Source organism: Suncus etruscus, chromosome 6 (genome assembly GCF_024139225.1).
Source record: "Suncus etruscus isolate mSunEtr1 chromosome 6, mSunEtr1.pri.cur, whole genome shotgun sequence".
Taxonomy (NCBI): Eukaryota; Metazoa; Chordata; class Mammalia; order Eulipotyphla; family Soricidae; genus Suncus; species Suncus etruscus.
In genome coordinates this window covers 71,634,936-71,659,216 of record NC_064853.1, presented here as the reverse complement: position 1 = coordinate 71,659,216, position 24,281 = coordinate 71,634,936, and the positions used below count along the sequence as shown (strand labels likewise).

At 38.4% G+C, this 24,281-nt stretch overlaps 1 protein-coding gene and 1 non-coding gene across 2 annotated transcripts in view; both read left to right on the top strand.

Annotated features, from left to right (window-relative positions):
• The window catches only part of SLC24A3 (solute carrier family 24 member 3), a 536,687-nt gene that overhangs the window by 332,758 nt on the left and 179,648 nt on the right, over positions 1–24,281 (top strand). The gene's annotated exons all lie outside the window — the stretch shown is intronic.
• Positions 3,761–3,867, top strand: LOC126013167 (U6 spliceosomal RNA). Its single transcript, XR_007497495.1, has one exon. It is a non-coding gene; the product is annotated as a U6 spliceosomal RNA (small nuclear RNA).

The following is a 24,281-nucleotide window of genomic DNA, read 5'->3' as shown; positions in this document are numbered from 1 at the left end:
GTGTTCTGGAATTACTCTTGGAGGGCTCCGAGGATCATCCAGAATGCCAGGGATAGAACCTGTGTCAGCTTCATGAATGGCAAGTGCCTTTTGTGTTATTATTTAACTTCAGCCCCAACTCTTTCACTTCTGCATGAGAAAAATGTTCTTATGATTCAGTCCAACTCATAAACGATATGATAGCCTCTGAGTGACTTATGATAGCCACCTCTTGAATTGCTGTGGCATTGTCCAATTTTCAGTTCTTTGAGAAGCCACCTCATCCACAGAGCTTGCTGTCCATGGAAGCTCAGAGGAGGTCAATATTGCCTGACTTAAGTAGGCAGAGTTGAGAACCTGAATCAGCGGTTTCTAGATCTTAATGTCACCACTCATGGTGAATGTATCTCCAGAGCTTTGTGGTGAGACCTGGTAGAATGTCCTGAGTAGGCAACAGAAAGGCCTGCAGCTGCTGCCCCATGTATGAACTAAGACTTCCATAGAGGAAAGTGTTGCTGCTGTCTTCCAATAGTCATATTTTAGTTATTGTGAAAAATATTGTAATTCCTAATTCAGTTTGTGAGTGACTTTTTCTTTTATCATTTTGAAACTTTATTTAAATGCCATGATTTACAAAGTTGTTCATAATACAGTTGTTTTCAGGTATTAAGAGTTCCAATTCCAATTCTACCACAAGTGTGACCATCTCTCCACCAATGTCTCCAGTTTCCTACCACCCATTCAAGCCTGCCCCTTTAGCAGGCACAGAATAATTTGCTTTATATTGTTATCACATGCACCTCTCCATGATAGTTATTAAGGTTTTAAGGTTTATGCTCTTAGATTTAGTTGAGCCTGCTGTGCTATTGTTTTCACTTATTGAGCTGAGTGGGCTTCTATGCAATTTTTCTTCTGATTTGCTGTGCAGCTATAGGCTGTTTTTACTGTGAATCTTGGAGATCTTGAACTGAGAGCTGTGGAATTTAGGCTGATTTAGCACTTTGATGTCTCTACAAGATTAGTTATGGAGCTTTTCTTCTATTCCTTCCTAACATATATCAACATCCATAAACTAAACACTGAAGAAATAACTCATCTCAGGGAGCAAATTACTTAGGTTGTATTTAGACAAATCGAATAAAATGTATTGTTTATTGTAAATGAGAGGTGTAGAATGGAGAAAAGGAAGACAATTATCATGGCACTCTTCTAGGTACCTGTTGTAAGGCACAAGCTAGAAACAACAGCTTTCCAAATAGTGGTGAGTGCTTGTCCTGTCACCTGGTTCATTCTCTTCTCATTGCAGATGGATAAGATATTGCTTTCTTTGGTATAGCTTTTTATCTTCCCTATATTACAGGTGAAGAAACCAAAGAACAGAAAAATTTAATAACTTGTCCAGTTGCCCAGAAATTTGCCCATTTATAACTTATAAATTACAGGTTTGGTATTTGATTTCCTGCTTTTGAACTTCAGTGGAGGGTCAGGAGATCATTGGAAGGGGAATCCCCTTCTGAAAACAGGTTCTTGTAGAGAGACTTTGATCAGTACACATGTTGTTTTCCCAGTTTTTGTTCTAGATGTTTCTTTAGAAACAACCTCTCCTGATTCCTATAAGGAATTTCTGGAAAGTGATGTAGAGACTATAATTCCTCAGGGCCTCATCAGTCAACCTCCAATTCATGACCAACATGGGCCAGAATTCTTAGACTTCTGACCACTGAATAATAGGACTTGTCTCACACCACTCCCTTGTCCACATTCAAGAAGAGGAGTCCTTTAGCCATACCTTGGGAATAGTCCAGACCTGTTATTGCCCTCCAGGTCTTTGATCTCATCTGAGCAGCAGCTCTTCATGAATTAGTAGCAGCCCAGGGTCTGTGGTATTCACAATTTTGTTACTTCATTTATCTGAAATTTTGAATGCCTTTGAATATCATCAGTGATAATCATAGAATTCACACATCTGTTGATGAGAAACAGCTACATAAATAGCACCACTTGGTATTTACAAAGTGCCAGTTTTCTGTAAATATAGAATATTGCCAATAACTGTCAAGTGCTCATCCACTTTCCAGAGCCAACTCTTATCTGTTTTTAAGACCTTTTTCCTGTATTGCTTTACATTTGGCCTTAAGAGATTGAATTTTTTGAAGTAGTCAACAGTCTGAAATCAAGAGCAGTGACCCCCCAACTATTTTGGAATGTGGATATTTCTTTTTAAAATCCAGGTGTTCAATAAAAGGATATCCTTATATATGGTATAATGAGGGAATGCAATAATTTAAAGGGAAGAAATCTAGATCACCTTGGTCCTAGTGTGGTGGGAGGAGAATAAAAGAAACAGTGGAGAGGAGAGAGAGAACTGTCAAAAGGGCAAGCATCAAGGGAGTTCAGGTATATTGGTAGTGTTAAGAAATGATAGAGCTGCCACTGATGCCATTGCAAGAGGCACCTGTCTGATAATCACTACAGCTTTGAAACCAACCCGAAGCACAGAAGCTATAGCAGAAGATGCAAGACGGAGGTGACCTGGGAAGGCCCAAGGATGGTGGGGCTAGAGGAGAGCAGCCACTCTGCTTCACACCACATGCATCTTTTAGCCAATGACCACCACCATAATAAGTAGAAAAAAAGTGTACAGGGCTGGAGAGATAAAATGAAGGGAAGGCGTTTGCCTTTCATGCTGAAAGATGACGGTTCGAATTTGGGCATTCCATATGGTCCCCTGTGCCTGCCAGGGGCAATTTCTGAGCATAGAATTATGAGTAACCCCTGAGTGCTGCTGGGTGTAAACCAAAAACCAAAAAAATAAAAATAAAAATAAGAAAAGAAAAAAATTGTACAACAATCTGACAATGGGGAAACAATGCAATCCAACACCAGTCATAAAGAGTGAAAATGGCAGATCAGATGACCTGAAAAGTCCCAACCACCTAGTTAACCTCTCAGATAAGGAATTCAGAGAAGAAATATTGAGGATGCTCATAAAACTCAAAGAAAGCATAGATCAAGCTGAACAGACACAAAGACAGAAATCAGAAAACTCCAAACTTAAATAACAGGACAGAAAAACTCAGTAAATGAAATGAAAACCTCTCCAAAAGAATAACAGAAGCTGAGGATATAATTAGTGAGCTGGAAGATGAGATTCATAACATTTCTATACAACAGAAAAGATTGGAAAAGAAACTTAAAGCAAATGATCAGACAATAAAGAATACTCAAGGAAAATGAACAGATGAAAATTGAAGTCTTTGATAAGTCCAACAGAAACAATGTAAGAATTATTGGAGTCCCAGAGACTTAGGAAGAAAATCCCCAGGAAGAATCGACAGTTAAGGACATCATAACAGAGAAACTCCCAGAGCTAAAAACATCATGCAACCAAACTCTGCATGCCCAAACAGTAGTAGTTAATGGAGACCCAAAAAAAGTACCCCAAGACACACGTAGTCACAATGACACATCCCACAGATAAGGATAGAATACTGAAAGCAGCAAGATCAAAAAGAGAAATTGCATTCAAAGGTGCATCTTTAAGATTTACAGCAGACCTGTCACAAGAAACTCTCAAGGCCAGAAGGCAGTGGTGAGATATAGTGACAAAACTCAACAAAATGAATGCTTCGCCTAGGACACTGCACCCAGCCAGACTCACTTTCAGGTTTGAAGGAAGAATACATAGCTTCAAGGATAAATCACAGCTCAGAAACTTTACAGACTCAAAACCAGCCTTAAAAGAAAAACTGAAAGTTCTACTTTAAGACAAGACAGACCAGTGCTCACTTTGACAGCACATATACTAAAATTGGAACAATACCGAGAAGATTAACATGACCCCTGCAAAAGGATGACACGCAAATTCATGAAGTATATATATTACATTCCATATACATATATACATATATATAAAAGACAAGAAAGACCAATAGACAAACCAAACTTCTACAAAAAAGATAAACACTAAATCCCATGATAATTATCTCTTCAACATCAATGGGCTAAATGCACCTGTTAAGAGACACAGAGTGACAAAATAGATCAAAAAGCTGAATCCAATATTTTGCTGCCTATAAGAAACACATCTGAGTAATCAAAATCAAAGACTGTAGAAAATCATCCAAGCAAACAATTCCCTTAAAAAAGCTGGAGTGGCCATATTAATATCTGGTGACACAAACTATAGATTCATAAAAGTTATAAGGGGCAAAGATTGACATTTTGTACTAATCAAAGGATATGTACAACAAGAAAAAATCACACTACTACATATGTGTGCAACCAATGAGGGACTCTCAAAGTATTTAATATAATTGTTGACATCTGAAAGAAGATATCAATAGCAACACAATACTAGTAGGAGACTTCAATACTGCCCTGTCACCCCTTGATAGGTCAACAATGCTAAAATCCAACTGGAATATACTAGCTCTGAAAAGAGAAATGGAAGAAAGTGGACTAGTTGTTACATATGGCATTCCATCTCCATAAAATTGGATGCACATTCTTCTCCAATGCACATAGAGCATAGACCACATGCTTGCCATAAAACATATCTCTATAAAGTCAAGAGGATAGAAATTGTACAGACTACCTTCTCAGATCACAATGCACTGAAATTGAAGTGAAACTCAAAGGGACACAGAAGAAAAACTTCAACACCTGGAAATTAAACCGCTAACTACTGAAAACAAATGACAATGAAGACACAAAATACTAGAATGGAACACAGCAAAAGGGGTACTAAGAGGAAAACTTATTGTTTTGCAAGCACACATCAGAAAGGAAGAAGGGGCCTATATAAAAGCTTAATGACACAGCTTTTGAAATTAGAAAATGCCCAACAACACACATACAGTATTAATATTAATAGTATTCCCTATGATTAATGTATGTTTTGCATATGCAGGATGTCCATATAGTACTATGCCCTTGCCCACCACCCTATAAGCTCACTTCTAGTCCTTCACTTCCTCACCCCAACCATTATTACCCCACATTTACCCTTTTTACCTTGAATGTCTTATATGTATTTCCTTAATAGCTGTAACTCCTACTAAATATTCTCTTATACAATGATGCTTTTCCCCATTATTTTGTCTGTTCTTCTCTTTGTGATCTGTTTAATAAGGAATTCTGGTAGAAGAATTCCTCAGTTTAAAGTTTATGTTAGAACCAAGTCACGGGGATTGTTGGACTTGTTCTAGCAGCCTCCATATGCACAATAACACCATGTGGCATTGTTCCTCTTTTGCATAGGCACATTGTCACTATGTACCTTAAATGTTACTGTGAAAGAATCACAATTCACTTTGGTCACAATAAAAATTATTTTAAAAAAAAGATAGTCTTACATCCACCATTGTTTGTCTAGGCCTCAAGTTTATTCCTCCCCAGTTCCCTTATATGCCATACTTGATCTATGCTGACACCCTTCTGGTTTTTTTCTTCTAAACCTACACTTGGTGTCTTGATGGCATGTGTCTCTCAAAATCCACCACTGTCCTCCTATAGTCTATTGTTCTGTATGTTCCTTAATTTGATGCTAGGATTCCATCTAGCACTACATATGTTCCCGCCCCCCCCCCCAAGCACTGCAAGAGAAAAGCCATGAGTCCAAACCAAGAGTAAGCCTTGAGAACCTTTGGTTTAGCCCTAAACACAACAAAACATAATAAATTCAACAATTGTGTCTGTCCAAAAGACTTCCTCTTTCTTTCTTTTTCTTTCTCTTTTTCTTTTTCTTTTTTATTTCTTTCCTTCCTTCCTTCCTTCCTTCCTTCCTTCCTTCCTTCTTCCTTCCTTCCTTCCTTCCTTCCTTCCTTCTTCCTTGCTTGCTTCCTTCCTTCCTTCCTTCCTTCCTTCCTTCCTTCCTTCCTTCCTTCCTTCCTTCCTTCCTTCCTTCCTTCCTTCCTTACTTACTTACTTACTTTCTCTTTCTTTTTTTTTCTTTCTTTGCTTATTTATTGTTTGCTTACTTTTCTTTCTTCTTGTTTTTGTTGTTTTGGTGCTCAGAAGTTATTCTCAGTAGAAATCAGGGAATAATATGTGATGCTGGGGAGGGAAACCAGGTCAGCAACAAGCACATTACCTGCTATACTATCTCTCTAGCCCCTAAAGAGACTTTCTGACTTTCAGTTTTCTTTTCCATATTCTCATGCCCTCTCTCAGGTCTAAATAGTCTATTCTATGTTGAGAAACGAGTTCTAGCTCATTGTTTCTTAATTCAATGACTTAATCACCAAATCCAAAGCCAACAACAACAGAATCGATACCCAACCTACAACAAGCTAGATACAGAGGGGATCACTTATATTAGCAGCCCGGGGGGGTAAGGGAGGGGGGTATCGGATGAATACTGGGAATGGGGGGGAGGTCAACTTCGGTGGTGGGAATTCCCCCATTTCAATGTTAATATGTACCTAAAATATTACTATGAAAGATATGTATTCACCTTGATTAAAAATAAAATATTTAGGGCCCGGAGAGATAGCACAGTGGCGTTTGCCTTGCAAGCAGCCGATCCAGGACCAAAGTGGTTGGTTCGAATCCCAGTGTCCCATATGGTCCCCCATGCCTGCCAGGAGCTATTTCTGAGCAGACAGCCAGGAGTAACCCCTGAGCACTGCCGGGTGCGGCCCAGAAACAAATAAATAAATAAATAAATAAATAAATAAATAAATAAATAAATAAATAAGATATTTTTAAAAAGTGTAGGTCAAGAATATACATTAATTTCTATTACAAAGGCCCTAGAGATAGATAGTACGGATGATAAGTCCATGCCTTGCATGCAGCTGACTTAGGTTCTATCCCCATCACTACATATGGTCCCCTGAGCCCAGTGAAGTTTTTTCCCCTCCCAAAATTAAAAACCTATTAAAAAATAACTGTAAGTGTAAAGACCTCCAGAGTCTTTATTCAGCCCCTAGCTCCCTAACATCACAATATATAAGCAAATAAAATGCAAATGAAACTGCATTGTACCTACCACTTCCTATCCACTGGAATAACTAAAATAAAAAATACTGATATCAAGTATTATGATAAAAATTTAGAACTAGGCCGGGCAGATATCTGGCTCTCGGTTTCTTCTGGTCCTGGAGGCCATCTCTTCCCAGGTATGGGGTTAGGGTACAGCCCATGCTGAAGGCCTTCTCCCTAGCTTGGGGGGGTGGTGCTGGGAGGCTTGGCAGGCCCCCAGCCATTCCCCTATTTCTCCCCTGGACTCCAGGCCTTTCCTGGGTGCCAACTCATGTGGACTCTATAATGGTCCTCAGGCTTTCCTCCTTTCTCTCCCTACACTAAGTGGGGGGCGCATGGGGCAGAGGGTGGGCCGATGCAGTACTGATGTATGTCAGGACATTCACTGATAATTTTTTTCTCATTGGTCTCCATTTTAAAAAACCTGTGTGTACCATATATATTCAAAATAAAAGTGAGAGGATAGACTCTCAGGCTGGGAAGAGACCAGTACTCTTTTCCTACTTGTTTATTCTCAGCGGCCTCTTGGCCTCTTCCTTCCTTCATTGTGTAACTGTGGTTGCTCCCATACTAGGTTTCTGATTAGTTCCCACTCTTTATCTTTTCTTCTCTTTGTGAACTGTTCAATAAGGAATTTTGGTGAAAGAGTCCCTCAGTTTAATGCTTATGTTTGAACCAAATCACGGGGATTGTTGGACCTGTTCTTGCGGCCCCCATATGTGCTGATAATGCCACGTGGCATTATTCCTTGTTTGCATAGGCACATTAAAATGGAAACTACTATACATACAAATAAGTTCTTATCTAATAGAGAAAGGAACACACAAATCTTGTAGTGCAATGGGACCTTACACCCTGAACATTGACATAATGACCTGGCACAAGCCTCAGAAGAATGGGCATTCTCCAATAACCTCTGAACCAGGGAAGCCATCTATGAAACATCCAAAGTTGTCTATACATCACCTGGAAGCAATCCTCTACCAGGGAAGACCCTACTGCTGCTCTGACATTGATCTACTCAAAAAAGTCTTCCCTTAACACTGAGAAGACTTAAACAACAACAACGACCTGCTTACTTGACAGGGCTTTCTGCTTTGCCCTTTAATTGTGAGTTGAAATAAGAGGATGCTCCGCACCATCCTGACTTCAATGTAGGATATACAGATTCCAGGATCTTCAATACAGAAACATGATACCAACAACAGAGATTGTGTGAAAAATAAAACTGTATTGACACTACAGACAATGACCTGGATTGGACATACTAGTTTGTCTGGAGCCTAGAGTTGGTCTTATGCCAGGAAACTTCAGGGCTAGGGTCTCCTTGTATTTAGGCCAAGGCTTTTCCTTTCCATGTCCCCCATACTTTGGTGGGCTTATGCAAACAATAATTGCCACTCTAACACCGTTTTTACTGTGCTTTTTTGACTCTAAACCTTAAAAAAAACCACTTAAACTTTTGAGGTTAACTTAAACTAATATGCTTGTGCATGGAAATGTAAAAAACTACAATGCCTTCAAGTTTAAGGAGTTACATAAATTTTATGGTTTTAGATTGCTTTGTGTACCGCTAAAACTGTTATAATGTACTACAATCTGGGGTCTTGAGGGACAAAGTAATTGTACATAGGTTCTGTTTTATTTTTCTTAATGTTCTTTATAATTTCAAAATTAAGGTGTCAGCAGAGGGATTTCTTCTGAGAACTCTGTTTTTGGTTGATTGTCCTTCCACTGTAACTTTACCTTGTCCTCCTTCTTTGCATCATTGTTTAAAAAAAATTTAAAACTAGAATTCTCATCCACTGCTGATGGAAATATATATTGGGTAATTACTTCAAGAAATGTTCTGACAGTTTACATTCTGAAGCTAGACAGCAACATGGGGTTCCCTGTGACTCAGCAATCCCATTCCTATGTGTCAACACAAATGCATGCTCCAACTACACTAGAATGTTTGTGGAAACAGTGTTGTAGTAGCCAAACATTAAACAAGCTACATGTCACTCAGTTATAGGTAAATAATTAGTGTTGATGTTTTATATTTCATAGCAGTGGTAATGGTCTGAAACTTCATGTGATACAGTGGTTGAATCTCACAAATTGAGCCAAACACAAAAGAATTGACCGTATGATTTCATATTAAAATACATAACTGAGATGCTGGAGTAATAGTACAATGGGAAAGCACTTGTCTTATACATGGTCAAGCCAGGTTTGATTCCTGGCATTCTATATGGTTTCCCAAGTAGCCCCTAGATTAATTAGTGAGTACAGATCCAGGAATACACCCTGAGCATCACCAAATATGATAAAAATTAATTTAAAAAGTACTAACCAGGGGCTGGAGCAGTGACTCAAGCATTAAGGCATATGCCTTGCCCACACTCGTCTAGGACGGACTGTGGTTCAATCCTCCAGTGCCCCATATGGTCCCCCAAGCCAGGAGTGATTACTGAGTGCATAGCCAGGAGAAACTCCTGAGCATCACCAGGTGTGGCCCAAAAACAAAAACAAAATGTACTAAGCAGATAAATGTCAAGATTTATTAGCCTTAAGGGTCAATGACCATTAGAGGTATGAAAGACTTCTGGAAAGCTTTTCACATTCTACAGTTTTGTGATATGCTTACTGATTTCATAGGTTTTTAGGGCATAAAACATTATCAAACTGTTTGGTTATAGTATGACATTCTAATAAGAAAAGAAATCAAATAGCAGTACCCTTGGGTTGCTGGTGAAATGGATGCCCCAATCACACTGGAGCACAGAGGCTGTTTTCTACTCACTGTGGCTTTGGGCCATAGCCAAAGTCAAAATCCCAGGCTAAATATCAGCTGATAGTGGGGCTGTTCACTCCAATAGTTAAAGAATTATCTGGGTTCACTACTTGCACTTTTTCTCTGAGAGTTCAAATGGCCAGTACAGATATTAGCCTTGCGTGAGAGCAGACGGCTAGTCCAGATCCTGAAGTCAGACTGCTCTTGAATCTGCTGGTTGGTGGACAGACACCATAAGCAACTGTCTTCACTTGAAATTTACTCTGCTTTAATGATGAAGAAACTAAAGGTCAGAAGAACAGAAGGTCTTCACAAGGTTACTCAAGGAACACATTTGACACAGAACTACACTTGACACTGGGTCTACCAAATTCCAAATTTTTCCTTCAAAACTCTGGCTGTTCTACCTAAAAGGTTAAGAGGAGCAGGGAAGTAAATAATTGTTTCCACAAAGCTCTGCTTTTACAGTCTAAACCAGTGGTTTTCAACCTTTGAACACCCGTGAACAGCCATCACTGCACAGACTATAAATTAAAAATCGTTGTCATTAGAGCAGTAATAACTTCTTGGATCATCAGGAAATTTCTGTGGGCTGCCACTTTTTTGGAGGATGGCAGTTGAAAATTGTTTAGGCAGACCTAAACAATTCAGAAGCAATGTAAAGCCATCCACTCAATTATCTGCCTGAATATCCATTTTAAAATCAAATGGATTCTTGAATTTGCCTTGAAAACTGCAAAACTTTTCCTTAACATACAAAAAATGAAACTTGAAGATTCTCTGAGGCTGGGAATACCAACTCTTCCACAACAGCATACATTCCACAGTGGGGGGGGGCAACAAAGTAGGTGCCAAAATAAAGAATAAACATGCCATGTGCTATGTGTGGGTGGTTAATAATACATGAAGATGTGCAGAGTGGATTTCCTGGCATTCTGCTTCTACATCATTGCTGTGGGAATGGACAAGCCTTATTTCCAAAGTTATTTTCAGAATAGATAAAGGAGGCTGAGAGAGAAAAGCAAAATATCTGCTCTATATAAAGTATTTCTCAAGCATTTATGTTTCATTCATCAAAACTGTTTCAAGAATTAATGAAAATAGCATTGTGTTGAATAACTGTCACTTTAAATATATTTGAAATGTATAAAAATCAAAGTAATTTTTTAAATTACAGATCATTTAGAATGAATATTATCACTGGACCTCATCCGGCTTCTCATGAAAAATCATTCTGCAAAATCATCCTAAGAACATGAGATGATAAAAACTGAAAGCCAGGATGGGGATCAGGAGATAGCTCCAAGAGGTAGTGTGCATGCCTGATAATTTTCAAGGAAACTCATGCATAATAATGAATATGAATAATGAGCTTGTTCAGAACATACAATGGATAGCTATTGAGTTATGAAAAATGACAGAGAAATATTATCAGGGGTGTGTTTTTAATGTGGCAATTGGGGGAAAGGTGATTGTAGGTTAAGGAGGGCACTGTTGTTCAATATCCATTGACAAATATTGTCCATCATGGATCTGTGGTTTGTACCATTCAGAGTTATTTGTTATTTTCTTTTGTGTGTAATTTTTTTGGTTGGTTGGTTGGTTTGAGATTTGGAGACTACACTTGATGGCACGCAAGTCTCTCTTCCAGTTCTGAGCTCAGAGATCACTCACGGTGGTTCTTAGAGAATCATATGCAATGGCAAGGATCAAACCAGAATTGGCTTAATGCAAGGCAAGTGCTTTAACTCTTGTATTAATTTTTTGGCCCTAAAATATATCTCTTGGCCTGGCCAAAGCCAAAAAATATGTTGTTAAATGCCTTTTTCAAGAGAGGGATGATCAGATGATCACACCCTCCCAATAACAAGCTTCAGCTCAGTCTGATTTATTTTCCTCAAACTTAAAGAATTCTCCTAACTTTTGGGATAGAGAAAAAAATGGCAAAAAGTTTTAATTACTTTTTTGAAAAAAAAAAGTGGGACAAGAGGCAACTTCAAAGGAAATACACAATAGCTAAAGAAATTAAAGAGACCCAGTTGAATGATGTGACCCAAAATATCATTCCACTTTGCATAAACTATAATATATGAAGCTGGGAGTTTGCATGTATGTTATTATTAAGTAAAGAAATATAGGAACACAAAATTCAAAGAAGGGACCCAGAACTATGGAACCTGATTTCCGAAGACAGCAGAGGCCACAGTAGCAGAGCCTGCAGCATTGAGACCCAGAGCCACATTTTCAACATCCAGATGAGAGCAGAATCCAAGACAAAGACCCAATGAGAATGTAGCCTCTATGCTCCACTCTGCAGCTGCATACTCCTCCTGGTCAAGGAATGCCAGTATGGGACATTGAAAATATCATACTACAACCAAGACAATGGGGAAACAATATAGGACTCCACCATGCTTAGAGAACAATGATAGTGGCTCCAATGGCCTGAAAAGTATCAACTACCTATTCTGCCTCTCAATTAAGGACTTTAGAGAATAAATATAAAGGATGTTCATATAACTCAAAGAAAGCATGGAATGAAATGAACATGCCACAAATAAGAATTAAGATGATATGAAAGTGGAAATGAGAAAATTTCAAACTTAAATTACAGGACTGAAAATCTTGAAAGGCAAAATGACAACTTCACTGGGAGGCTATCTAACAATGGAAGAGTGGCTAATGACAGAATCAGTGAGCTGGAAGATGAGATACATAAAAACGCCATAAAACAAAAGAGGTTAAAAAGGAACTTCAAAACAAATAATCAGATGATGGTAAAGGTCCTCAAAAATGTGAACATATGAAAATAGAAGTCCTTTATAAACTCAAGAGATACAACATAAGAATCTCTGGAGTCCCAGAGACACAGGAAGAAAACCCCCATGAAATATCAATGATCAAGACCATCATTGCAGAGAAACTTCCAGAGCTAAAGAGTCCATGTAACCAAATCCTACATGCTCAGAGAATACCAAAAAAATAGATTTAAAGAAAAGCACCCCAAGACACATCCTAGTCACAATAATGAACTCCATAGATAGGAATGTGATACTCAAAGCAGCAAGATCAAAAAAGGAAAATTACATTAAAGGAACATCCCTAATATTTACACAGATTTATCACAAGAAACACTCAAGGCTTGAAGACAGTGGTGGGATATAGTGTCAAAACTCAACAAAATAGAAGCATTGTCAAGAGTACTTCACCCAGTCATATTTACATTCAGGATTGAAGTTTCCTTCTAAGCTGTTTCTTCTAAGCTTCTTACTAAGAAGCTTAGCTTTCATACACAGCTTCACAGATAAACAACAGCTTGAAAACTTTACAGACTTTACCATCCTTAAAGGATGAATTAAAAGATCTACTTTAAGATAAGACAAACCACAAAGCACACCAAACTCCTAATAAAAGATAAACTAAATCCCAGGACAATCTCTTTCAAAGTCAATGAACTAAATACACCAATTAAGAGACAGAGTGGCAAAATGGATCAAAACACAGACTCCAAATTTTTACTGACTACAATAAACACATCTGAATATTCAGAGCAAAATCAAACTCAAACTCAAAGGTGGGAGAACAACCATTCAAGCAAACTCTCCTTTAAAAAGGCTGGAATGCATTCTCCCTAGCTTGGGGGGTGCTGGGAGGCTTGGCAGGCCTCCAGCCGTTTTCCTATTTCCCCCTGAACTCTAGGCCTGGCCTGAGTACCACCTCAGGTAGCCTGCCGTGGGTTCCAGGTGGACTCTATTAGGGGTCTCCAGGCTTCTTCTCCTCCCTACTCTAGGGAGAAGGAGCAGAGGGAGGAGCTGAGCAGATAGCTGGCTTCTGGTGCCTTGATTCTGGAGGCCAGCTCTTCCCAGGTATGGGGTTAGGAGACACCCTATGCCGGAGGCATTCTCCCTAGCTTGGGGGGTGCTGGGAGGTTTGGCAGGCCTCCAGCCGTTCCCCTATTTCTCTCCCTATTCCAGGCCTTCCCTGGTTGCTGGCCCAGGTGGACTCTATCGTGGTCCTCAGGTTTTTCCCCTTCCTCTCCGGACACTAAGCGGGGGAAACATGAGGTGGATGGCGGGCCGATGCAGCACTGGTGTATATCGGGACATTATGTCATGACATTCACTGGTATTTTTTTTCTCATTGGTCTCCATTTCAAAAACCGCGCAGGGGTACCATATTTATTTAAAATAAAAATGGGTGGATGGACCCTCAGTTTGGGAAGAGACCAGTTCTGGTGGGGGTACCATATATTTTCAAAATAAAAATGAGAGGATGGACTCTCAGGCTGAGAAGAGGCCAGTACTCTTTACTTACTTGTTTACTCTCAGCGGCCTCTTGGCCTCTTCCTTCTTTCATTGTGTAACTGTGGTTTATACCATACTAGGTTTCTGATTAGTTCCCATAAACGGTGACAATTGAGTCCACTGTCTTAAGTTAGATTGCTTATTTTCCCCACTTTTTATCTTTTCTCCTCTTTGTGAACTGTTCAATAAGGTATTTTGGTGGAAGAGTCCCTCTCTATCTTTCCTTCCCTTTGTTATTTGCTAAATAAGGAAGTTTGTAGAAGTGTTCCTCCATTTAACGTTTATATAAGAACCAAGTCAATTGGATTGTTGGACTTGTTATAGCATCTCCATTGGCACCAATATTCCCATGTGATACTGTTCTTTCTTTGCATAGGCACATTAAAATGGGAAATTATATACAAACACGTTCTTATCTTATAGAGATGGGAACACACAAATTTTCTTAAACGATGACAAGGTGTCCACTGTCTTAAGTTAGATTGTTTATTTTCCCCACTTTTTATCTTTTTTTCTCTTTGTGAACTGTTCAATAAGGAATTTTGGTGAAAGAGTCCCTCAGTTTAATGCTTATGTTTGAACCAGGTCACAGGGATTGTTGGACTTGTTCTTTTGGCCTTCTTATGCGTTGATAACGCTAGGTGGCATTATTCCTTGTTTGCACGGGCACATTAAAATGAAAAATACTATACATACAAATAAGTTCTTATCTAACAGAGATAGGAACACACAAATCTAGTGGTGCAATGGAACCTTACATCCTGAACATTGACATGATGACCTGGCACAGGCCTTAGAGATTTGGGCATTTTCCAGTCACCCCTGAACCAGGGAAGCCATCTACGAAACATCTAAAGTTGTCTATGACATCACCTGGAAGCAATCCTCTGCCAGGGAAGACCCTACTGCTGCTCTGACATCGATTTACTCAAAAGAGTCTTCCCTTACCACTGAGAAGAATTAAACAACAACGACCTGCATACTGGACAGGGCTTTCTGCATTGCCCTTTAATTCTGAGTTGAAATTAGACACCGCTCCACACCATCCTGACTTCAATGTAGGATATACAATACAGAAACATGATACCAACAACAGAGACAGTGAAAAATATAACTGTATGGGCACTACAGACAATGACCGGGATTGGACAAACTAGTTTGCCTGGAGCCTAGAGTTGGTCTTATGTCAAGAAACTTCAGGGTTAGGGTCTCCTTGTACTTAGGCCAAAGTTTTTCCTTTCCATGACCCCCATACTTTGGTGGGCCCATGCAAACAATAATTGATACTGTAACATTGTTTTTACAGTGCTCCTTTGACTCTAAACCTGTAAGAAACCACTAGTAAAAATATCTGGAACTGCAAAAAAAAAAAAAAAGGTTTACAATAGTGTTAACATATATGCTTCTAGTTACACTAGCATTCTGGAGGATAAAGGAGGGAGATAAGGGATATATGCTTGGGAACAGGGATGAAGGGAGGACAACACTAGTGGTGGAAAGGCCCTCATTTATTGTCACTGTGTACCTTAAATATCACTGTGTAAGATTTGTAATTCACTTTGGCCACAATAAAAAAAAAAGGCTGGAATAAACATACTAATTTCAGATGACACAGATTTTAGACTTAAAAGTGTTATTAAGGAGAAAGATGGACATTTTTTGTTTGTTTTTTTAAATAATATTTTTTATTTACACACCTTGGTTACAAACATGATTGTAGTTGTGTTTCAGTCATATAAGAGGACACCCCCCATCACCAGTGCAACATTCCCACCACCAATTCCCAAATATCCCTCCTCCCCACCCTGCTCCCACCTGTATTCTAGACAGGCCTTCTTCTTAATAATCAAAGCATATACAACAGGAAGAAACCACATTCCTAAACATAAACTCACTCTGTCAGGGACTGAAAAATTATTAAAAACAATTACTGACAAACTTCAAGGAAGATATCAATAGCAACATAATAATAGTAGGAGACTTCAACACTGCCTTGTTATTATTTGATAAGTCAACCAGACTGAAACCTAAAAAGAATATACAAGCACTGAAGGAAACAATGGAATTGGCCTAGTAGATATGTGTGTGTGTGTGTGTGTGTGTGTGTGTGGCTCTCCATCCCAGAAAACTAGAAACATTCTTTTCCAACGCAAATATGTCATTCTCCAAAATAGATCATATGCTAGCTAATAAAACATATCTACATGAAATAAAGATGATAGAAATTGTGCATAGCACCTACTTAGATCATAATGCACTGAAATTAAAAGTGAATAACAGGCAGACAAAGGAAAAAAATAACACCTAGAAATTAATCAGCTCATGACTGAACCACCATTTAATCAGAGATGAACTCAAAGAGGAAATCAAAAGATTCCTGGAAATAAATGAGAACAAAGACACAAATTATCAGAATTTGTAGGAAATAACTAAAACAGCACAAAGAGGAAATTTATAGTTTTGCAAGCATTTACCAGGAAGGAAGAAGGGGCCTACATAAATAACTTAATGCCACAGCTTATAAAATTGAAAATTGATAAACAAAATGAACGAAAAATAGGAAGATGGACATATATAATAAAGCTTAAAACAAAATCAACGAAGGAGAAATAAAAAAATATCTGAAGATCAATAAAAGCAGGATTGGTTCTTTGAAAAATAAACAATATATAATATATAAACCAATAGCAAAATCACAAAGGTAGAGATAAGCATAATAAACCAAATTTAAAATGCGAATAGAAAGATTATAATATACAAATTCAAAGGGTAATAAGAGACTAATTTTAGAAACTATAAATATGAAATATGAGATCCTGGAAGAAATGGATATATATAGAGAGAGATTCATAATCTCTCAAGGTTGAACCAAGATGAACAAACATATTTGAACAATCCCATCACTATTGAGGAAATTAAAATGATAAACAGAAGTCTTCAAAAATGACAGCCCAGTATCAAATAGTTTTAACAATAAATTCTTTCAAACCTTCCAAGAGGAACTACTGTTCATAATTATCAGGCTCTTCCAAGAAATTGAAGATATAGAACCACTTTGAAATAGTTTTTATTAAGCTGACATCACCCTGATACCAAAAGCAGACAGAAATGCCACAAAATAAGAGAACTAATCACCAATATCCCTAATGAACACAAATGCAAAGATCCTCAACAAAATCCTAATGAATAGGACCCAAATCTTCATCAAAATAATCATACACTGTGGAATCCTGCTGTGTGCTCTCATACACGTCAGACATTGTGAACACCCTTCTTTGCTGTGTGCTGGATCTTGAACTACCCTGCCCAGAGTGTTCCATGAGGGCACTTTGTCAGAGGTAAGCTATCCCTGCCCCTGAAGGGTGGAGTCAGAAGATCACAGCCCACTCTTGTTTTGCTTTATGGTGACACACTTCTCCTATACAATGAACAACAGCACAATGAATAGAAAACACCACACTTACAAGCCTGACAATGGGGAAACAACACAGGTCAACACATTGCATAGAGAATAAAGATGACAGCTCTAATAACCTGAAAACTATCAATCACCTATTTAGCCTCTCAGATAAGGAGTTTAGAAAAAAATATGGAGGATCCCCATAGAAATTAAAGAAAGCAAGGATAGAGCTGAATGAACCACAAACAAAAACTAAGAGGATATGAAAATATAAATCAGAAAACTCCAAACTGAAATAACAGGACTGAAAAATGCAGTAGATGAAATCAAAACCTTAATGAAAGCCTCTCCAACAGAATAACAGCAACTGAGGACTGAATCAGTGAGCTGGAAGATGAGATTCATAACAACTTCATACAACAGAAGAGAATGGAAAGAGCTTTAAAATAAATAATCAGACAATAAAAAAATACTCAAATGTGAACAGATGAAAATTGAAGTCTTTGATAAATTTAACAGAAACAACATAAGAATCATTGGAATCCCAGAGACTCAGGAAGAAAATCCCCAAGAAGAATTGACAGTTAAGGACATCATTACAGAGAAACTCCCAGAGCTGAAGACAGCATGCAACCAAATATTGCATGCTTCAAGAGTACCAGTTCATAGAGACTCAAATAAAAGCACCCTACAACACATAGTAGTCACAATGACAAATTCCACAGATTGGGATAGAATATTGAAAGCAAACTGTTCATTTCTTCTCCCCATTTTTTGATGGGATTAGATGTTTTTTTCTTGTAAGGTTCTGTCAGTGCCCTGTATATTTTGGATATTAGCCCCTTATCTGATGGGTGTTGGATGAATAGTTTCTCCCACTCGGTGGGTGAGTCTTGTATCCTGGGCACTATTTCTTTTGAGGTGCAGAAGCTTCTCAGTTTAATGTATTTCCATCTGTTGATCTCTGCTTTCACTTGTTTATAAAGTGCAGTTTCCCCCTTGAAGATGCCTTTAGTCTCAATGTCATGGAGTGTTTTACCGACGTGTTGTTCTATATACCTTATGGTATCAGGTCTGATATCAAGGTCTTTAACCCATTTGGATTTTACCTTTGTACTTGATGTTAACTGGGAGTCTATGTTCGCTTTTTTGCAAGTGGCTAACCAGTTCTGCCAGCACCATTTGTTGAAGAGGCTTTCTTTGCTCCATTTAGGATTTCTTGCTCCTTTGTCAAAAATTAGGTAATTGTATGTCTGGGGGACAATGTCTGAGAACTCAAGCCTATTCCACTGATCTGAGGGTCTGTCTTTATTCCAATACCATGCTGTTTTGATAACTATTGCTTTGTAGTACAGTTTAAAGTTGGGGAAAGTAATGCCTCCCATTTTCCTTTCCCTAGGAGTGCTTTAGCTATTCGAGAATGTTTATTGTTCCAGATGAACTTCACAAGTGTTTGATTCACTTCTTTGAAGGATGTCATGGGTAGTTTTAAGGGGATCTCATTAAATCTGTATAATGCTTTGGAAAGTATTGCCATTTTAATGATGTTAATCCTGCCAATCCATGAGCAGGGTATGTGTTTCCATTTCCGTGTGTCCTCGCTTATTTCTTGGAGTAGGGCTTTATAGTTTTCTTTGTATAGGTCCTTCACATCTTTGGTCAAGTTGACTCCAAGATATTTTAGTTTGTGTGGCTCTATTGTGAATGGGATTGCCTTCTTGACTTCCTTCTCTTCCTTAGTATTATTGGTGTATAAAAAGGACATTGATTTCTGTGTGCTAATTTTGTAGCCTGCCACCTTGCTATATGAGTCTATTGTTTCTAGAAGCTTTTTGGTACAGTCTTTAGGGTTTTCTAAGTAGAGTGTTATGTTGTCTGCAAACAATGAGAGCTTGACTTCTTCCTTTCCTATCTGGATTCCCTTGATATCTTTTTCTTGCCTGATCGCTATAGCAAGCACTTCCAGTACTATGTTGAAGAGGAGTGGTGATAGTGGACAGCTTTGTCTTGTACCAGAATTTAGAGGAAAGGCTTTTAGTTTTTCTCCATTGAGGATAATATTTGCCATTGGCTTGTGGTAGATGGCTTCAACTAGATTGAGAAAAGTTCCTTCCATTCCCATCTTGCTGAGAGTTTTGATCAAGAATGGGTGTTGGACCTTATCAAATGCTTTCTCTGCATCTATTGATATGATCATGTGATTTTAATTTTTCTTCTTGTTGATGTTGTGTATGATGATGTTGATAGATTTATGGATGTTAAACCATCCTTGCATTCCTGGGATGAAACCTACTTGGTCGTAGTGTATGATCTTCTTGATGATGCATTAGATCCTATTTGCCAGGATTTTGTTGAAGATGTTTGCATCAGCATTCATCAGGGATATTGGTCTGCAATTTTCTTTTTTGACAGCATCTCTGTCTGGGTTTGATAAAAAAGAAATACAAATGGCCAAAAGGCACATGAAAAAATGCTCCTCATCACTAATCATCAGAGAAATGCAAATCAAAACAACTATGAGATACCACCTCATACCACAGAGATTGGCACACATCACAAAGAATGAGAACAATCAGTGCTGGCGGGGATGTGGAGAGAAAGGAACTCTTATTCACTGCTGGTGGGAATGCCAGCTAGTCCAACCTCTATGGAAAGCGATAAGGAGATTCCTCCAACATCTAGAAATTGAGGTCCCATTCGACCCAGCTATTCCACTCCTAGGGATATACCCTAAGAACACAAGAATACAATACAAAAACCCCTTTCTCACACCTATATTTATTGCAGCACTATTCACAATAGCCACACTCTGGAAACAACCAAGATGCCCTTCAACAGACGAATGGCTAAAGAAACTGTGGTACATGTACACAATGGAATATTATGCAGCTGTCCGGAGAGATGAAGTCAGGAAATTTTCCTATAGATGGATGTACATGGAATCTATCATGCTGAATGAAATAAGTCAGAGGGAGAGAGAGAGATGCAGAATAGTCTCACTCATCTATGGATTTTAAGAAAAATAAAAGTCATTTTTGCAACAATCCTCAGAGACAATGAGAGGAGGGCTGGAACTTTCAGCTCACTTCATGAAGCTCACCACAAAGAGTGGTGAGTGCAGTTATAGAAATAACTGCACAGAGAACTACCATAATCATGTGAATGAATGAGGGAACTGGAAAGCCTGTCTAAAGTACAGGTGGGGGTGGGGTGGGATGGAGGGAGATTTGGAACATTGGTGATGGGAATGTTGCACTGGTGATGGGGGTGTTCTTTACATGACCTAAACCTAATCAGAATCATACATGTAATCAAGATGTATAAATAAAAAGTATTAAAAAAAGAATATTAAAAGCAGTAAGATCAAAAAGAGAAATTACATTCAAATGCCACCCTTAAGATTTACATAATACCTGCCACAAGAAACCCTCAAGGCCAGAAGGCAGTGGTGGTATATAGTGAGAAAACTCAACGAAATGAATGCTTCCCCTAAAATACTGCAACCAACGAGACTCACTTTCAGGTTTGAAAGAAGTATATATAGCTTCACAGATAAACAACAGCTCAGAAATTTTACAGACTCAAAGCCAGCCTTAGGAAAAAAAAAAACTGAAAGGTCTACTTTAAGACAAGACTGACAAACAGACAAACCAAACTTCTACAAAAAGATACTAAATCTCATGACAATTATTTTTCTCAATATCAATGGACTAAATGCACTAGTTAAGAGACACAGAGTGGCAAAATTGAGCAAAAAGCTAAATCCAACATTCTTCTGCCTACAAGAAACACATTTGAATATTCAGTACAAACTTAGACTCAAAATCAAAGGTTGGAGAACAATCAAGTAAATAACTCTATTAAAAAAGCTGAAGTTGCCATATTAGTATTAGTATTAGTTAAATGACACAAATTTTAGACATAGAAAAGTTATAAGTGACAAAGATGGACTGACATTTTGTAATAATCAAGAGATGTGTACAACAGGAACAAATCTCCTAAATATATATAGCACCCAATGAGAGACCAGCAAAATATTTAATGTAATCATTGGCACATCTGAAAGAGGACATTAATAGTAACACAATAATTTTGGCAGACCTTAACACTGCCCTGTCGCCCCTTAATAGGTCAAGGTCAAGCAGGCTGAAATCCAACAAGAATATACTGCCTCTGAAAAGAGTAATGAAAGAAAGTGGACTAGTGTATATATATATATATACATATATATATGTGTGTATATATATATATATATTGATTTTACACACCCAGAAAACTGGATTCACATTCTCCTCAAATGCACATGGGTAATTCTCCAGGATAAATCAGATGCTGACCATAAAACATACCTACATAAAATCAAGAGAATAGAAATTGTACAGACTACCTTCTCATATCACAATGCACAGAACTTAGAAATGAACTACAAAGGCACACAGAAGAAAAACTTTAACACCTGGAAATTAAACAGCTCACTACTGGACAACCAGTTGATCAGAGATGAAATCGAAAGATTCCTGGAAACAAATGCAAATGAAGAAAAATTATCAGAATTTGTGGGACATAGCAAAAGCGGTACTTAGAGAAAAAGCACAGCTGTAGGGCATTTTTCTTGCACATAGCCAACCCAGGATGTACCACAGTTCAATTCCTGGCATTTGATATGGTCCCTCAAGCATGCCAGGAGCAATTTCTGAGCAGTCAGCCAGGAGTAATCACTGAGCACTACTGGATGTGAACCCCTCCCAAAAAAAAGGAAGGAGAAGAGGACTACATAAATAGCTTTATGAAGCTTAAATAAATAATAAATAATAATAAATAGATTAATGAATATGCTCAGGGGATATCCCTACTTGGTGCCAAGGGGCCAAACTTGGCCATGCCCTTTAGTACTGGGGGAGGGGAGCATAGGTGGTACTGGGATTCAAACTAGGAACACAACTACAGCTAGCATATTATCTGATTCCCCAAAATCTCTTTATTTACACCTGTACCTGGGGCTGGAGGCAAAAGTGGATCCTTCTTTTTTTAGGTCTCTGCTATTTGCTTTATAAAGAACAGCACATACACACTATCTAGAAAGGTAGGTAACCAATATAGAAACCAGTTTTGTTTGATTTCTAACAACACTTAATCCACCCACCTCCTCAGTGAACTGCCCACTGATTTCTGCAGGGAAGCACACCAAAATTAGAAAATGATCAACAAAAGAAACAAAAAATAGGTAAGCAGGAGGAAATAACGAAGCTTAGAGCAGAAATCAGTGAAATGGAAATCAAGAAAACAATCCGGAAGATCAATAAAAGCAAAAGTTGGTTCCTAGATAAAATAAACAAGATTGATAAACCACTTTCAAAAGTCATAAAGAGGGGCCAAAGAGATAGTACAGTGGTAAGGTGTTTGCCTTGCAAGCTGCCGACCCAGGACCGGCATGGGTTCGAATCCCGTCATCCCATATGGTCCCCTGTGCCTACCAGGAGGGATTTCTGAGCACAGAGCCAGGAGTAACCCCTGAGCACTGCCAGGTGTGGCCCAAACTCCCCACAAAAAAAAGTCATAAAAAAACAGAGAGAGAAAAACTTAATAAATCATATTAGAAATGAAAAAGGGAAGATCACTACAGATACTGCAGAGATCGAAAGGATAATAAGAGACTACTTTGAGAAACTCATGCCACAAAACATGAGAATCTGAAAGAAATAGATACATTCTTAGAACCAGGATGAGTATATCAAGACAAACCCATCCCTATTGAGTAAATTAAAATAATAATCAAAATTCTTCCCAAAAACAAAAACTTAGGCCCAGATGCATTCACTAACAAATTCTTTCAAACCTTTTTTTTTTTTTTTTTTTTGTGGCTTTTTGGGTCACACCCGGCAGTGCTCAGGGGTTACTCCTGGCTCCATGCTCAGAAATTGCTCCTGGCAGGCACGGGGGACCATATGGGACGCCGGGATTCGAACCGATGACCTTCTGCATGAAAGGCAAACGCCTTACCTCCATGCTATCTTTCCAGCCCCTCTTTTAAACCTTTTAAGAGGAACTACTATCAATCCTTTTTAGGCTCTTTTAGGAAATTGAAGAAACAAATATATTCCCAATTAGTTTTTATGAAGCTAACGTCACCCTGATAGCACAACTATATCACAATAAAAAAACCATATGATCATATGAAGAGGTGGGTGGATTAAGTGTTGTTAGAAATCAAACAAAACTGGTTTCTATATTGGTTATCTACCTATCTAGATAGTGTGTATGTGCTGTTCTTCATAAAGCAAATAGCACAGACCTAAACAAAGAAGGATCCACGTCTGCCTCCAGCCCCAAGTACACGTGTAAATGAGGTTTTGGGGAATCAGATAATATGCTAGCTGTAGTTGTGTTCCCAGTTTGAATCCCAGTACCACATATGCTCCCCCCAGTATAAAGGGCATGACCAAGTTTGGCCCCTTAGCACCAATTAGGGATATCCTCTGAGCATCTTCAAAATTGAAATAAAGTAGTTTCACTTGAATTACATTCTAGAATAAGTTTGAGTTTATTCTGTTCTGAGAGGCCACACATTTATTCCACTCATGTTGCCATTATCCCCAGAATTTCTGGATTTCATAAATACCTCTCTCTCTTTTTCTCTCCCCTTCTCTTTCTCTGTCTCATCTTTATTTTTCTCTTTCCTTCTCTTTCTCTCTCAGGATTGATTAAGAGTTTATTCTTAATGAATCTCACTAGAAAACCTTATGTTCCATAAATAAGATTTCCAGCCCTAGGCTTCCACTTGGCTTCACATATTTCACCACCAGAGAATTTTGACCACTTCAGAAAATCAAAA